This window comes from Neophocaena asiaeorientalis, unplaced genomic scaffold (assembly GCF_003031525.2).
Source record: "Neophocaena asiaeorientalis asiaeorientalis breed wild unplaced genomic scaffold, Neophocaena_asiaeorientalis_V1.1 scaffold517, whole genome shotgun sequence".
NCBI classification, from domain to species: domain Eukaryota; kingdom Metazoa; phylum Chordata; class Mammalia; order Artiodactyla; family Phocoenidae; genus Neophocaena; species Neophocaena asiaeorientalis.
In genome coordinates, this window is record NW_020172724.1 from 1,489,934 (window position 1) to 1,507,641 (window position 17,708).

The following is a 17,708-nucleotide window of genomic DNA, read 5'->3' on the forward strand; positions in this document are numbered from 1 at the left end:
AGGAAGGGGCCCATGAAGAGAAAAAATGCCCACCAAAGTTATGATGATGTCATGGTGTGTTCCTGGGTACGTGATAGTGGTCTCCAGATCTTGCTTAGTTGCTGGGGCTGCCATAACAGACACCACTGACTGTGTGGCTTAAATAACAGAAACTTATTTTCTCCCAGTTCTGGAAGCTGGAAGTCTGAGGTCAAGGTGTGGGCAGGGTAGGTTCTTCTGACGCCCCTCTCCTTGTCTTGCAGGTGTCTGCCTTCTCCCTGTGTTTTCACATGGTCTTCCCTCTGTACCTGGCTCTGTCCTAATCATCTCTTCTTACAAGGGCATCAGTTATACTGGTTAGGATTAGGGCCCACCCTAATGACCACATTTTAACTAAATTACCTCTTTAAATATCCTATGTACGAATATGGTCTGTTATGAAGTACTGGGGATTAGGACTTCAACTATAAACTTGGGGGGACACAATTCAGTCCTTAACAATCTTCTCACTTGAGTTCATGCTCTTTTCCTTGCAATTGCCTGTCTTCCTTCCCTCCCTCCCTCTTCCCTCCCCCTCTCCTTCTTCCCTCCCTCCCTCCTTTCTTTCCTCCCTCTCACTCTCTTTCAAAAAGAGAAGGGCTCTAAATGGAACATGCGCCGCTTAAGAGACACCTGCTCTCACATGGAGCCCTCCCTAGTCCTCTGTTCCCTCTGCAGAGCTGTGGTACTGGGGCTGTCCAGTGCTGGGCTCTGGGCAGGTTTAAGCTGCTAGATGGAATACAAAGGGCACTAGTGCTATAGAGTGGACACTGGTGCTTCCTCTACCTTTGGATGCCAGGGTTTGATCCAACTACATTCAAGGTGGGCAGTATTGGAATTCTGGGTTTATTGGGAGATGATCATGTATGTATAATACCCACATATGTGGGCTTCCTCTCCCACAACAAGACCCAGATATTAGAGAACTCTTTCCCACCAACTCCAGCACTTTCCACCCCATCCCAGCCACCTTCAGCTATATGGGGTAGACCAGAATGGGGGTCTTGATATTAAAATGGCTCCATTTCCTTAGGATTGAAAAAGTAGTGGATCCAAGCAGGTCTTAGTCTCCTGAATGCTGGGAATCCTTGACGTTTTGCTAGGATTTTATCATGAAAGGGGAATTAGAGACTCAGGGCGAGAGCTCCCAGCCACTCCTGTTTCAGTGTCACCTGAGAGCTATTCTGCTGCCCTTGAAAATTAAATGCTACTTTCAAGTGTGGCTATTTATGTGAACTTTGTAAAATTGGCCTTTATTTTAAATGGGTCTTCCTGAGGTTAATCTAAAAATGAGGAAGAGGAGGGAGAGGATGAGGGGAAGGGGAGGTAGCAGCCGGGGCAGGACAAGGCAAGGCTGGGTCTCTGAGTTAGATTCCCTTTCGTCCTGCCCTGTAGTGTGGTGGCTTTGCCTCCTCTGGGGTCTCCAATCCCGACACGAGCCTTGGCACGTCTCAGTGATTTTGCCCCCGTGGATGTGCTCCAACACCTTGGTGGGTCTTATGATCTTGCCGTCAGATTTAGGACATAGGCTGCAATCATTCCAGAGCTAGAATCAGCCCAGCCTTGGCCAGACGGGGCCTGATGACTCAACTGGAGAGCAGGTGGTGCAGGAGGAAAGGGGCTGATGGGCTTCTATCAATCAACCCCCTCAGCTTGGTTTCTGTCAGTGGAAGAAGAGCCTAGGCTGGGGGACTTAAGGTCTGGGGTTCAGCCCCTCCTCAGAGACTCATTTCACATGTGGCTTTGGGTGAATCTCTTCCCTCTCTGGACCTCAGACTCCCCATCGTCTAAATGAAGGAGGTGGACCAGATGAGTTAATGGGTGCCCACTAGGTACCAGCCACTAGGGGAGGTGCTGAGGATCAAAGACAGGAAGATGAGCCCACAGCCTTCCTGCAGGCAGGTAACCTGCCGCAAGCCAGGCACGTTCACTTACTAACTTTACCCCCTGAAATACATTTCTTTTATCTTTTTCTCGTTATGAAAGCAGTTCATGCTTATTATTTAAAAAATATATACAGAAGACTCAGCTAAGGAAAACAAAGGCAGAACTGATGCCCATAAATCTCACCCACCCAGAGACAGCCAAGGTTCGCGCTATGGTAGATGTTCTTCCAGACCATTTCCTGTGACTACAGTTATGTACACTTAAACGTAGAACTAGAACAGGATCGTATATGCTGTTTATCTTTCTCAGTCTTCGCAACCACTCTATGAGGTTGTGGGTGGCATTATTTTCACCTTAGAGATGGAAAAATAGAGACTCAAAGGAGGTGGGGTAACTTTCTCAAGGTCGTAGGACCGTGATGCAACACCAAGCCAGGTTGACAGCAAGTCCAGAGCTCTTTCTCAACGCTCATGTCTAGGAGGGAGCCGGGCGGGGAAGCGAGGGATTGTTCCAGCACTTAACCACACCCCACAGGGGCCAGACCAATGCACTCACTTCAGGGCAGCCGAGTCAAGGGTCACAAAGAAGCTCACCCTTGAATGGTGTCCTCAGGAACTGTGGACTGTGCCAGGTGGAGAAGCAGTGGGAAAGATACTTCCGGCAGAGGGAAGGAAGGAGCAAAGTCAGAAGGGCAGAAGTCCACCAAATCCATGTTCCCTCAGCAAAGGGAGGCGGCCGGGGCGATGGGACACGCATAGTGTGTGCAGGGGAAGGGGCAGGAGGGGAGCCGGCAGGAGGAGGGCTGTGAACCATCCTTCTAAGCCGTTTGGCTTTCTCCTTAAGGTGAAGGGAGCTCTTTAGGGCTTACTGGGATATGAATGGATCTTTAGAGGTATGCTCTGGAGGCATCTGGAGGATGGATCAGGGCAAGAAGGGTCAGTAGTCACTCATCTGTTTGATCCCCTGACTCCAGATATCACCCCCAGGAAAGGATGGCAAAAAAAGAGGGGATCCAGGTCCCAAGGGCCTTGGGAAGGTGGCTGGATTCCCAAATACTCATCCTACGAAAACGCACCTCACAGACTGATGAAGGGCATGGAGCCTGTGACGTGTATGGCGGGGCCGTGGATATCTATCACTTGGAGGGAGGAAGGGGTCGGGGAATGAGGGGCTGATTGAGTGGCAGTAATCGCTGCTGTGTCTCATTTCCAAATCTCGGCTCAGCTGTCTGCCATCCCCAGCATGAGGCAAGGTCCCTTCGCTGCTTGGGATGGGGTTGACATGGTTTAAGTTTTCTCATGGGTGGTTATGTCTAGGAGGATTGATGTCCTGTGCTCCACTCAGTGGAGTCAAGCACTGGCTTCACCCTCACCGTGTCCCGTAGGCGTTAGAAAGGGCTGGGCGTGGGACAGACAGAGGGCTCACATTTATCAGGGACCTGGGCTACCACTGGAGCCTCCACACCAAGAGCCGGAGCTGCACCCATGACAGGTGCATGTGGTTGTGAGAGGAGAGTCAGTGAACGGGGAGGGGGCGGGGCGTTGGATGGAGCTGGGAAGCGTCAGCTGAGGAGTGTAGGCTGAGTGGCTGGAGGAGAGAACGAGGAGAGAGTAAGGCTACAACATGCCGCGGTGACAAAGAGTGAAGGTTCGTTCTCGCTTGCGCTGTGTCCTTTGTGAGCTTGAGTGCCTGTTTCGGTTGGAACTCCAGGATGGGACTGGATAGGACTTTACTGAGGGTCGTGCCTATGAAAGATGAAGGTGGAGGGGGCAGGAGAGGGCGGAGAGAACCGGCAACTATGATGCGGGTCTGAGACCTGTGAAAGGAGAGGTAAGGAAAGATTGGGCAGGAAGAGCCTGACTACAGGGCAGGACCGAGAAAGTCTGGAGCAGGCTGATGGGGAGCCCCCAACCCAAAGGTGCCCATCAGTGGAATCCCACATTGGGCAGGAATGGCCCAGTTCTAGTATCCCAGACATGGATACTAGCAAGGATCCACACACTCCACACTCTGAACCCAGGCTCTTTGGAGAAGCCACTGTCTGGAATGTCATTGGTCACTGGGACAGAGTTAAAAAGATACCCTGCGGGGGGGGCCTCCCACTGGCAACTAAAGGCTCTAGTTCAGAGGAGATGCATGTCAACTCCACTGGTAACCCGTCAGCCAGAGCTGATCATCTACCATAAGGGACCCAGCGAGTGAAAGTCCACTGCCTGCCTGGAAGCGGGAGAACTGGGCATATCTGAATGTAGGAATGCCCATCATAGGATATGAAGAAGAGGGATGGGAAGAAGAGATGGGTCAAGGGCACGATTGAAGGAAGGGAGGGGAGAGTGAGGAGAGGGCGATCAAGGAGTGAAAGGAGAAATGAAGGAGTGAATGAGCCAGTGACTGAATGAGTGAATGAAGGACTAATAATGGATGAGTGTGGCCTAAAGGATGGAGCCAAGAGTGGGTGAGGGGTGAATGGATAAGCAGAAGTGAGAATGGAGAAGCAGAGGAGGGAGGACATTGGTCCTCATTTGCTTTGGAAGGGCAGCAAGCAACGTTTCTCTCCTTTTCTTCCCCTCACCGCCTCCAGTCGGGCTACATTTATCCCAAGAATTGCACCGACCAGCCACTGGGTGGTTGCTGCAGGAGCGGCCTCTCCAGGGCCACTGGGGCCTGGAGCACAGGCTGGGGAGGGACTGCCTTTCCTTCCCTCGGACAGCAGCCTGCGGTGTTGAACAACCTTGCAAATCATAGTCTGGGGCTGATCATGTCTTTGCCTGCCTCTTGCAGAGGGGGATGAAGGCTGCCAGCCTGCTGTGGCCCCTTTAGATGCCCCGGAAATGCCCTTTCCCCACCACTATCTCCCCGATGCCTGGAATCCACCCAGTGAGGTTCCCTTTGTGGCTTAAGCCTCGCCCTCTAAGAAGTCTTCTTTTAAAAGAAGGAAGCCTCTAACTAACCCCACTCCCAATCACTGAAGGGCAATCGTATGCGGGGCACGTGGCAGCTGCTGGGGTGAGAGACCCGGTCTGAGCCCTTGACGAGGACCCTGGACATGCCTGCAGAACAGTTGTAGGATGACCTTGGGCAAGCTCCTTCCTCCCTCTTTGCCTTAGTTTCCCCACCTGTAATAGGGAAGGAGTTTGGACAGATCGTATTTTATACAAGAGTGGGCATGAGATACTGAGTGATTAGTATAGTTAATTGGTTTGATAGTTAGAGGGGTGCTGAGTGGCATGACTTTTGTCCTCATACACAGGAAACGGTCCTGCCTTTGAGATTCTGAGGTTGGCCTGCTGGTGATCTAAGCCAGGCTGCCGGGTCTAGATTAAAAGATTGGTGAGAATCACTTGGACTCGGTTCCTGGATGCTCTCACCTGGCTTTGCTGCTGAACAGCAAGCAAGCAGTGCCGAGGCTGGACCCAGAGCAGGCTGCAGAGGTGAGCACGGGTCCCTGTGCATCCTTACTTTGGAAGTGTGCCCGAAGTACAGAACTCAGCACATCTTGCACAAAGCAGGGGATCTGCCAGGTCCCAGGAGCCCAGAACTGCAGGTTCACTGCCTTTTCTATAGACTTATTACTCAAGTACAGTATATTTCCAGAACAGATCATGAATAGCAAATGTCCACCTCGATGGAATTTCACAGAGTGAATGCACACGTGTAACCGGTACTGAGATCCAGAACGCGAAACAGAACGGAAACAGATTGCGGCCAGCATCCCAGGGATCGCGGTGCTCCTTTGTGTCTGGCTTCTGTCTCAATATTGTGAGATGTCTCTAGGTTGTTGGGTCTGGTTGTACTGGACTCCTTCTCACTGTTGTTGGTGCTCCCTTGCGTGTCACCGCCTTTTATGCCTTAGGCTGGTATCGGTGGTCCAAGGTCTACCTGTCACCTGGAAGGCAATGCCTTGATGCCCTGTAGTTACGCTCTTCTGCGTCCTACCTCTTACTGGATCCTCAAGCTCGCGTGAGGCCTGAGCGTGATCTATCACAGGCAGCAAACTATTGGAGGGAGGAGGCGAAGGCCAGAGCCATGAGCTTGATGAGCTAAAACCAAATTAGTAACACCCTTTGGGGGTGGGGAATGGAGCAGAGGGTGGGAGGCGCATGTGGCCCCCTCAGGTCTGGAATAAGCTGACCTGGGCTCCATCACTGCCGCAGAGGTTGGCGGCTAGGGCTCCTTGGAGTGCCTATGATGGAGTAAGGGGAGACATCACCTGGATGTCGGACTTCTGGCCACCCGGCAAAGGAAGGTGTGTGCGGGCTAGGACGAGTAGAGAGGAGGGCGAGGTGGGTTGTCACCTGCAGGCACAAGATACTGGGGCCCTGAGTGTGCAGATGGCAGCAGGATATTGAAGCGGTCAGATGGTTAGGACCAGTGTGGGGACAGGATGGGAAAGCAAAGAGGAGAATGAGAAAGGGCGTGGCGGAGGTGCAGCCATCTACAGAAACGGGGGCTCCGGGTGGGGGTCTCCCAAGCAGGGCCCCCTCTCCTTCCCTCTTAGGCCTTCCGTGCCTGGCACAGGGTGGGCCCACTGGCAGTGTTAATGAAAACAGGTGACATCCCTCCCAGGTGGAATTTCCACGGCAGGGCCTGCAGAGCAGGTGGGGACAGTGTCTCCCCCACCTGCCCACTGATGGCGCCTCCGGGTCGTACAAGCTGCCAGGCGGCTGCAGGGTCTGGGCCAAGGTCTGGCCCTTGGCAGGACGTGGGGAAGGAGGCAGACTTGAGCCCATTAGCTCCGTGCTGGTCTCTGGAGGGCAGGCAGGGGGATTAGCTGGCTGCTTGGCCACCTGCTGACTTTCCAAGACCACCCCTTTGGGACTCGATCCAAGGAAGTGAGTGATGCCGTCATTAGATGTGAGGCGTCAGCAGTCCTTCCCTCCTTCTCCTCCGTGAGGCCGGGTGAAAGGCGGTGGGCTGGGCCTGCAGCTCTGGCTTCCAGCCCAGGCTCTGCTTTTGCCCCGAGTGTGGCCAGGGACACGCCCTGCATCCTTCTGGCTGCCTTCCCATCTGTAGAACCAGTGTGAGTGCCCTTCTATCCGGGGGTCCTTCCAGGTCCCATCCTCCAACAGGTGACAGTGAGGGACCAGAGGCAACCGGTTCTTCCCCCAAATGGGCCAACTTGGGCTCACTTCCACATCCGCTCAGGTCCCCTCTCCCTCCCTGCCGACAGGTGCTGTAGATGGGGGCTGTGATGGCCATGACTTGTCCTCAGTGGAAAATGACAGCCAGGAGAGAAGAGAAACGTTAGCAATCACCTGCCAAGCACAAATTGAACTGACTAGTGGTGGCCCATTTTAGGAGGGTGGGGTGGGGAGGTGAGCAAAATGCCAAGGAGAGGGAGAGGCACAGGGGTATTTTCTGTGATCATACGAACAGTAGACACCGCTGACCAAGGGCCTCTTAATCTGCACCAGGCACAGTACTAAGGACTTAACATTACACAGCATCTCGTTTCATCCACAACACCAAGGACCTGTGACCCAAGGCTCAGGGAGTCAGAAGGTGGAGTGAGGCTGCAGTGCAAGGCCCTGAAGAAACCGGCCGCTGCTCTTCTCCAGGCCCCCAGGACGTAGACAGTGATGGAGAGAGTGCTCTGTGCTCCCAGCTAGTCCCCGGCACATCCCCTTCTGGATCTGTGTGTCTTTGATGGTCATGGGGGGATGGTTCTGAAACCGGAGTAGGTTCAGTGGCTGGGAACGTCAGTCAAGTGCTCAGGTGTGCCAGAAATGGGATTTCCTCATAACAGAAAGTAACAATTCACTTTCTGTGTCTGGTTCCCATTCTACGAAGGGGATACACACAGGGCCCTGTGCATTTCTGGCCCTTTCCTTCCTTTGGGATGTGTGAGTCCTGGGAGCCTATGAAGGTGATGGGGTGGGTGGGGCACCTGGCTTCCTGGACGTGTCCTTCAGGCAACGGGGCCTCAGGTGTGTTCCCCGTAGGTGGTGCTGAGATGTGGCTGCACGGTCTGTAAGCCGCCAGCAGCCTGGCGGTGTCCTCTGCTGCTTTCTCACCAGGCTTGGGCACTCACAGAACCAATGTGCTCTTTCTGATATCCACTGGGGCATGAAAACCTGTGAGGCTGCCTGACGCCCCATCTGCCTAGACATATCCTTATTTTCCAGAACCTCTCCTCCTCCCCAGGTCTTTCTGGCCATGGGGCCCAGGCTTTCGTCTTCTTGATCGCATGAATCGATGTGGGAATTTTGCTACCTTCCTGGTGGGGGAATGGGGGTGTGTAGGGCTCATCTCTCTGGGACCTAGTGACGACTCTTTTGATATCACTCCCTACAGTTTCCCCTTCCCCTCTGTGTCCAGGGAGACCCAGACATGGGATCTGGGAACTCTGGCTCTGATTCACTGTGTATCCTCCACAGCCTTTTTCAGAGACCATTAGTCTTTCTGGTTTCTGATGGGATGGCTCTCTGGAATTCCACACTAGAAAGAGATGTCCAGTATCTGTTTCCTCCAGCTCCATCCTCTCCCTGAGGCAGTTAGACAGACCTCCAGGGCTTAGGTGAAAGAGCTTCTGCCTGGAGAACACTGCATATGTAGACAGAGGCAGAGGTCCGAGGGAGGAACCATGCCGGGCCCATGGAGACAGAGCAGCCGAATCAACGTCTTCTCCGGATCTCCATCCCACGGCCATGGCCCCCTCGTCCAGGGCTCAGATGTGCTCCCATGGCACCTCTGATCTGTTCCATTCCAGTGGGCCTGGCAAACAGAAGGAGCTCCCCACAATGTCACCGGGGCCCCAAATAAGCTCTGGAGCCACCAAATCTGTTACTAATTTAAGTGAGACTCTAAGGGGAGTATTGAAGACCCAAATGTACACCCTGTGTGTCAGCAAAAGGAAGTCTGCCAACAGACAGGATCCAGAATCACAGCATGTTGTGGGCCCCACCTCCCCCCCGTGCCAGACTTGGTACCCATTCCCACCTGTAGAGTATCTTGGTAGACCTCATGCTGACCTGGTGCAGCTGGTGTGACAGTGGTTCTTTTACAGATCAGGAAACTGAGGCTCAGAGGGGTGAAGTAATTTGTCCAAATGAGAAGAGCAGGGTCTGGTCTGTCTGGTCCCAGAGCCCATGGTTTTCCTACTACACCTCATCATCTGAGAGGTTTTTTGTGGCTACTAAAAACTGGCCACCTTTTGGCGAAGTTCAGTGTCCTTCTGATTGTGGAGAAGAGAGGGGACACATGACGAGGTACTGCAGAGTGGGCTTAAAAGGCAAAAGGGGAGCCCGTGCCTTCTTTCTACCTCAGCACCCAAGCTAACATCTCCCTGTGTCCGCTTGCTGCATGGGTGCAGGGCACGGTGTCAGGAGAAAGGCCAATCAGACATGGGGCATGGATTCATGCCCCCGGACCCCACTGCCTTCAGAGACCTGCCAGGGGAGGGTGGTACTGTACCACAGACCCTCCTGTGGCTCTTCCGAAAGTGGGATCCGTGACATACCACATGCCACACCTGGGGGCCTTTGGTAGACGTTATGGGAACAGAGGTTTCCATGATCAGAGAGCCTGGGAAGGGACTTCCCTGGTGGCGCAGTGGTTAAGAGTCTGCCTGCCAATGCAGGGGACACGGGTTCGATCCCTGGTCCAGGAAGATCCCACATGCTGCAGAGCAACTAAGCCCGTGCACCACAACTACTGAGCCTGCGCTCTAGAGCCCGCGAGCCACATCTACTGAGCCCGTGTGCCACAACTCCTGAAGCCCATGTGCCTAGAGCCCATGCTCTGCAACAAGAGGAGCCCCCGCTCGCCTCAACTAGAGAAAGCCAGCGCTCAGCAGTGAAGACCCAATGCAGCCAAAAATAAATAAATTACAAAAAAAAAAGAGCCTGCGAAATACTGACTCAAATGAGGTTAAGTGTGTTTCCTATGCAAGAATCTTTAGAGGCTTCAATATGCATTCTGCTTCGTTACTCTCCCGAGGGGACTGTAGAATCTGGGCTCTCCACTTCCTCCTAACTGCAATGCAAAGGGCATTCTGTGTCTGCAGCAGTACCCCTTTTGGGAAACAAGGCTCTGATGGCCAGTAGAAAAGACTCCCTAGGAAGGACAACAGACAAAGATCCTGGGTCTGCACAGGAGATGGGGTCTTGGGTCCAGGGAGGCAGCTTCTGGCTGTGTGAGTCCTGGGCTCGGAGGGAGGCTTAGACTTGGAGGTGGGGACCTGGGTGGGAGAAGGGTCCTGCAGAAAAGCTAGAGCCAACTGTGGAGGGTGGCACCTTCAAGGACAGTGGGTGTGAAAAGGACATGGCCCATTTGGCTGAATCTTTCTAGCAGGCTTAAAAGGGAGAACAGACATCGGGTTGAAAAAAGAGGCTAGATCAGTTCTTCCGTCTTGGGTCTGATCACAGCAGAATTCGGGAGCTTAGCGTGGGAGCCTCCATTTAGAGACACCTTGCCATTGATTTCCTGTGACCCACTGAATTCAGACATGAAGGTGAGCGCCTGGCCGAGAACCTCTCTGCGAAACCTCAGGCCTCCTCTTTGTAGAGTAGTTCCCTCTGAACACTCCTTCCTGACGGGTGAGTGGTACCCTTTTCTCTCCAACATTCTAAGACCCCCGAAGAGCCTCTGCTTTGCTCGAAAGCCAGGAGACAAGAGGAGGCAGAAGCACATCTTTTCGATCCGAAAAAACCTGGATGCGTGCAGCTGAGAAAGCAAAACTGTTAATTAAAACCAATCTGGGTTCTTGCCAAGTGGGAGAAAGAGACTCAGGGCCCGGAGCCTCGGTGGTCGGAAAGAATGAAGTGGTAGTGGGTTATTTATAATCCACTTCTGGCACTGTCTGTGTGCTCTTTCAGCTCAAGGAAATGCTCCCATCCCCGAGACAGACATCTGATCGTTATAATTTTGTGTTTGAAGACAGTTTTAGCCTGCTGCAGACACACATAAAATCTGCATCCGCCGCCCAGGATGGGGGACATAAAAGTTCTTTAAGAGGGTCGTAGACCTTCCTGGGATGGAATCCAGGCTGTCTCCAGCTCTGGCACAGGGGCTGGCTCCTGGGCCTCTGCTCACACGGGTCCTGCCCTCACCTGTCTCTCTGCCCACTGGGCAGAATCTACCCCATCTTTGAAGGCTCATCCAGACCTGTCTCTTGCAAGGACCCACACCGAGTCTTTCTTCCTTATCTTAGTACTTTCTCTCTGTGCATTTTTAAATCCACACTTGATTTAATTCACTTGATGTTATTTTGTGCTGCCTTGGTCCCTAGTTGCCTCTTGTATATATAACCATATACTGAATGGGCTGAACTCGATGGGGTACGAACAGAAAATGGCTTTATTTTTCTCCCTTCAGTGCTTTCGCCATGCCAGGCTGGATCTCTTTTGCCTCCCCTTGATGACACGGCAGGCGCATACTGGAGCATCCCAATCATTTTCAGGCACAGAACAAATCTTACTCTCACGTATTAAAAAGGTCCAGCCCAGCCCACGCATAGCCTCCCTCTCCATCCAGCTCAGAGTTTCTCTCTCCCTGCAGCTCAGGCCTGACCATGTGGACGGGTGGAGCCCTGCAGTGGCCTGGGGATGGGTTGTCCATTCTTTCTTTCTTCTTCCTTGTTTGCTGTTATGGGTTGAATTGTAGCCTCCCCCTGCTGGCCCCCCCAAATGATGTGTTGAAACCCTAATAACTACTCCCTGAAAGTGTGACCTTGTTTGAAAATGGAGTCGTTACAGAGGTAAGCAAGTTAAAATGAGGTCATTAGGATGGGCCCTGATCCAATATGACTTGTTTCCTTATAAAATGGGGAAAGTTGGACTCAGAAACATATACACAGAGGGAAGATGACCTGAAGGCACACAGGGAGATGACTGTGTGACTGGAGGGATGTGTTTACAAGCCAAAGAACACCAAGGATCGCCAGTCACCACCAGAAGCTGGAAGAGCCAAAGGAGAATTACCCCTGAGAGCCATCAGAGGGAACACAGCCCTGCTGACACCTTGATCTCATACTTCTAGACTTCAGAGCTGTGAGACAATTGATTTCTTTTTTTTTTTTAAGCCACCAAGTTTGTGGTATTTTTTTTATGGAAGCTCTAGGAAGCGATTACACCCATCTTTCTGCTTCTCGTTTCTCCAGGGCCCAGGCAAAATGAGGGGGGAATGGAGGAGGGGGGCCCTATCTTTTCAGATGGCCAGGGCTGCCTAAATTCTTGCCTGGCTTTCAAGGTGTCTGTCAATGCTGGGTATTTTGTGGGGTGCAGGTGTTCCCTTGGTGGTCCTCTGCCACCTCTGGGGTGGTCCCCATCACAGTGTTAGAACCGGGTTACCTTCTGTGGCCTCCTCTTGGTCCTGGAGAAACTCACATTCTCTTTCCACAAGCCAAGGGGGTCCTGCAGGCTGTGCAGCTGTGCAGCTTGCCCTTGACCTTACCGTCCTCCAGACAAGCCCTTGTCCTGAGCGCTCTCAGCAGGACAGGCTCAGTCCCTACTCAGAGAGGTGCCCTCCACGCCACCCATGCAGCAAGCGGACACAGGGAGATGTTAGCTTGGGTGCTGAGGTAGAAAGAAAGCACGGGCTCCCCTTTTGCCTTTTAAGCCCACTCCGCAGTACCTTGTCATGTGTGCCCTCCACGGGGGCTGTGTGATAAACTCGCTGGGAAGTATCTGTGCCCGGGGGTGGGGCTGGGGTTTCCTCAGCGCCGTGGGCCTCCAACTGGGGAATGCACTTGTGTCTCCTCATCTCTACAAGAGGTTCTCCAGAGCCCCTGCTGAAAGCTACGGAGGTGCGGGGAGTAGTAACGCCGTGGCACCTTACATAACATAGAATTGCCCTCACATGCTCACACAAGTTCCCCTTCTTCCCTTAAATAGGCTGTATGTGGGCTGAGGAAGTGAGGAGGAAAACATGGTAGACACTTCTCAACAAACATGGGGGCGGGACTCTGGCAACTACCATTTGGAATGTGGGGATATTTGTCACCGGCCCCTGGCTTTGGGGTTTCAGCTGAAGGACTGCTCTTCCCACCCTTTACATAGATGAGCAAGTACTGTATGTGCATGAGATTAACTCTTTCCTGAGCACAAGAGCCCCAATCTCTACTTTTTTCTACTTTCACCTACAGCCACTGGGAGAGAGGGAGGCAGTGAAGCCAAGGAGCTAGGATCCCAGGCTCTGGAATCATAGAGACACAAGTTCAAGTCCCCACTCACACTTAGTCAGCTGTGGGTCTCAGGTAAGCAACCCAGCCTTTCCAAACCTCTGTTTCCTCAGCTTTCATGTGGGAATGGAGGGTAATGAAGAAAGGTCTGTGGTGGAGTCAGGCAAGGGGAGCCCAGCCACTGTCCTCTGTGTTTGGGGTTGGTCCCCAACCTCCAAGGATGTTGAAAGTGTGGACCTGACACTGGCGAGTGCTGTGGACCTTCTCCTCCAGCAAAGTGCATGTATGCAAATTTTGTCATATATGATTCAGGTTATGAGTTTCTGGGTGCTGTACAGCTGATCACCAAATTGCATGGAATTGCTCCGAACTGTTTAGGAAAGGAACAGCAGAAAGAGGCCAAATAGATATCGTAGCCTATTAGGATCCTTGAGCCATCTGAGATGAGGACTAACTGGCTTAGCTCTTTGAAAAGCTCACGTCTAAATTCCTGAGGAATTTTTGCCCCACACCCCCGTCCCACAATGCATTGGGCCAAATCCAATCTCACCCAGGACTTTTTTTTTTTAAGTAAATTTATTTATTGATTGATTCATTTTTGGCTGCTTTGGGTCTTCGTTGCTGCACGCGGGCTTTTCTCTGGTTGCGGCGAGCAGGGGCTACTCTTCATTGCAGCGCGTGGTCTTCTCACTGTGCTGGCTTCTCTTGTTGTGGAGCACGGGCTCTAGGCGCGCGGACTTCAGTAGTTGTGGCCCGTGGGCTCAGTAGTTGTGGCACACGGGCTCTAGAGCGCAGGCTCAGTAGTTGTGGTGCACAGGCTTAGTTGCTCCATGGCACGTGGGATCTTCCCGGACCAGGGCTCGAACCTGTGTCTCCTGTGTTGGTAGGTGGATTCCTAACCACAGCGCTACCAGGGAAGTCACTCACCTGTGACTTTTTAAATTAAATCGTTCTTGTGCATTTAGCTCAGTAATGGTGCAGGCTCAGTAATTCTTAAAATTGACTAATATATGCATTTTAAAGGGAAAACATTATCACAGACCCCCAGTGTTGACTAAAATTATTTTGATCATATTTTTAGTTAAATATATACAAACATAAAAGTAAGTATAAATTCCTTATGCTTTTAGCTCTTACACAGCTATAATACCAAAACACAATTACGAATTTAATGCAAACAAAACCACAAAACTATTAAAATTCAAATTAATGGCATTAATTTAATGTGACAGATGATGTTTTGCTGAGAGTAAAACAACCAATGTTGGGTTTAATAATAGAAGGAGGATGTCTTCCCATTTTAAGTTCTGCTTGTTATCGACTAGATTGTCTTGATGTTTGAACATGCTGGGCTGTCATTAGAGTGATTGTCAATATTATTAGTATTTTAATATAGAAATTTTATCAATATTATTATTTCTCATATGTTACAGTGGAGAAACTTTTAACCACAGACCTAGGATTTTGGTGAGCCCATCAATTTAATAGAGCACCCGAAAATATAACAACTTAAAAATATTAAATATATCCCATTTAGCAAGACAGTTTCAGTTGTGTACCTTTACTGCTAGTGCTGTCTTGCAGGTCATTATAAACTAAGATGGCGTTCGCTCCAGCACCTGCGTGCAAAGTGGTGACTATGATTCAGCCCCCTTCAGCACAGAGCTGATTGCACGTGGCCTGTCAGCGTCCCCTCTACTGTTTGATGACTCAATCCTCCCTCTACTTGTCTCTATTTGAACAATCTCTAAACCTTTGTTTGCACGGCAGCCCATGAAGTTATTTGGCCTTCATTTTGCAAAAACGTGATCGTAAACCCAAATGTAAACTTGAGCTCTGAATTCCCGAGGCTTTATTTGGTTACATGATCATCCACGTCAACCCCAATAAGGTCACACTAACACTGTTCCATTTTTGAAATGAAAACATCAAATTAAAAAAATTTCTCGTACCACCAAGAAACCTCTAATGGTATATTTGTGGATCCCACTTTGAAATCCCTGGTACATTTAAAAGAGCTCTGGTCTGAGAATCCAAGGGCAGATTTCAATTGTAGGTCCTTCATTGACCAACTGTGTTCTGTGGGTCAGTGCCTCCCTCTAGACTTCATCTGATCATCACCACTAATTGTCTTGCATTTTGGTCATTTTCACACTGACTTCGCCTGACCATTCCACGAGGTCAGTATGACTGTCCTCAATGGACAGATGGGGAAACTGAGACCCAGGTACACAACTAGTGAGTGAGGAGATGGGCCTAGAAGGCAGGTGGTCTGATCCCACAGGCACCACATGGCAGTGATTCGCAGGACTGAGGCTTTTCCTGGAGCGCCACAGTTCCCTGAGGGACCCAGGTCTTGGGACCCGCACCTCCTCTCCCCACCCTCACCCACACACATACCCGGCAACAGAGCAGAGTTCTGGGGAAAGTAGAACAGCCTTGATTCATCCTTGCCATGCCTCCAATGACCCACATCAGCCCTCTGCTCAGCTCTAGACAACACCCCTCCCACAAAATGACAAGTGATATTTTCCCAAGTAAAAGCTGAACAAGGATCCTGACAACTGAATTTTCCCGATGGATCAATTCATGTTTGCTTATTTATTTGTTTGGTGAAAAGACAGGTATAAGTCTATAAATCAAATCATATTTTATGCACACACATGTATATATGTGTCTGTGTATAAAAGTATATCCCTGTATATGTATGTGTATATTTGTATGTATATAATAGACTTCCCTTGGTGAAAGAGGATGGTACCCATATATGCACACATACATGCATACATGTGTATCAAATGCATACATGTATGTATGTGCCACATGTATACTTTCATTGATTAAAGAGAATGAAATTTCCTGGAATTGGAACTGTGTTAGAAATATAGGATTTGTGGTTGTATTTTTTTGTAGCTGAGGCACAGATCATTAGGGAAGGGTCTTCAGAGAGCAGCTGTATCCCTGGGCCCTTGACCGCTGACCTCTCCAATTCTTGGTGCCAGGGAGATTGTAGCTGGGCTTCCTCCCTTTGGAAACCATAAAGACTCCTCATCTTATCTCAGAAGCCCCTGTGGACACCATCACTCTTGAGATCCTCCCTCCTCCAGGCTTGATGTGTGTCTGTGTCTGCAGCTCTGACAAATAGAGAGATGTCCAGGGCTCTCTGGGGTTTGGGCTCCAGAGGGGAATTCCAGTTCAGACCTAGGGAACTCTGCCCTTGGATTTGTTCTATTCAAATGCAAGGAAATAATCTTTAGGAAGGGCCCCCTTTAACAACCCTCCCTCCTACTACTCGTGGATCTTAAGTTTTTAAAAGATTTTTTTCTTCGAGAGAGAGTTTAAGTAATAATGAACTCATTCTTTCATTTTTATGAAACAAAGACATTTATACTTAACCATCAGAGATTCTAACTGGCATGTGGCTCACGCTTATGAGACCTACAGAGTTGATAGAGTAGCAGCTAAAACAAAGACATGTGACATTTTAGTTATTCACTCAGCCTTGCTCAGGGCACATGTACAACTATCATTAAGCTGTTTGAAATAGCGCTATTCCAGCATCTGTGCATAGAATATACGAGCGCCCACCAGTCCAACATTGTGTCTCAGGAGAACTCGGGAACAAGTAGGTGAATGCAAGCCCGGCTATGCTTGTTCAAATGCAAGAGAACCCTGCTAGTGGCCGGAGCTACAAAGGGGGAGACACTTCTTTGCTTTTGAGGCGTTCCTGGTCCATGAATCAAGGCAATTATTGGGTCCTATAGCCTACTGGATGCTTTCATTTTTTAAAATGGGCTACTATGTGTGGAGGGTGGATTGGGGGGGAAAGATCGCACAGGGATTCCCTAAGGCGGCACCCTAAGGATGCTGTAGTACCCCTGGGGACTCTGTGTCACTCCTCATTTGATAGCCAAAGCCCAGAGCACCTGTCCTGTCTGGGGCCGCCCAGGGCTTGTATTCAGTTGTTCTTGGTCCTGAGTGACAGGGGCCTTGTATCACTGGGCATAGGGTCCCCAGGGGCCTGGGCTTTCAAGAACAGCAGGCCTGCCTCACTCAGCATTCTGGCCCCAGCTCTCTTGCTCTTTGTGCTTTATAGGTTGTGCTCACCTCCGCTCTGGGAATTGGCCATGGTTTCTGGAATCCCAGCCTCCTGCCCTGCTCTTTGCAGAGGTACCTTTATCCCCACTCCCCCCAGCAGTTCCCCCATGAGCAGCTGCTGGCCCAGGGTAGATGCCCAGTGAATATTTGTGAGTTAACTCACTGAGGCCTCCCCTCCCTGGCCTAGCTGCCGTTGCCCCTAGACTGTGGCCCTTTGGTCTCATGGAAGTCCTCTCTGTGGACTGCAAGGCTGGCAAAAAGTCACCATCTGCCCAGCAAGGGCCCTGTCTAACTTCTTCTGTCTTTAGTTCTTTCTTCAACACAAGCTTGTGCTGTCTCCTGAGAAAGTCTAGAAGACTGGACAGATTCCCAGATGCAGTTACTCACTCGGGTTGGTCTTAGCAGACCCTTTTACTGGCGATCCCATTGCAAGCTTCTCCTCTAGCAGGAGGGAGCACCCGTTAGAAATGTAAATTCATCGCGGTCTCCAGGTCCTGCTTGGCCATGCTGCGGTCAGGCCTCCTGCACTTCTGTGGGTCAGATGATATCCTTTGTCAAGGCAAAAGGCAACAACAGTCTCCGCGTT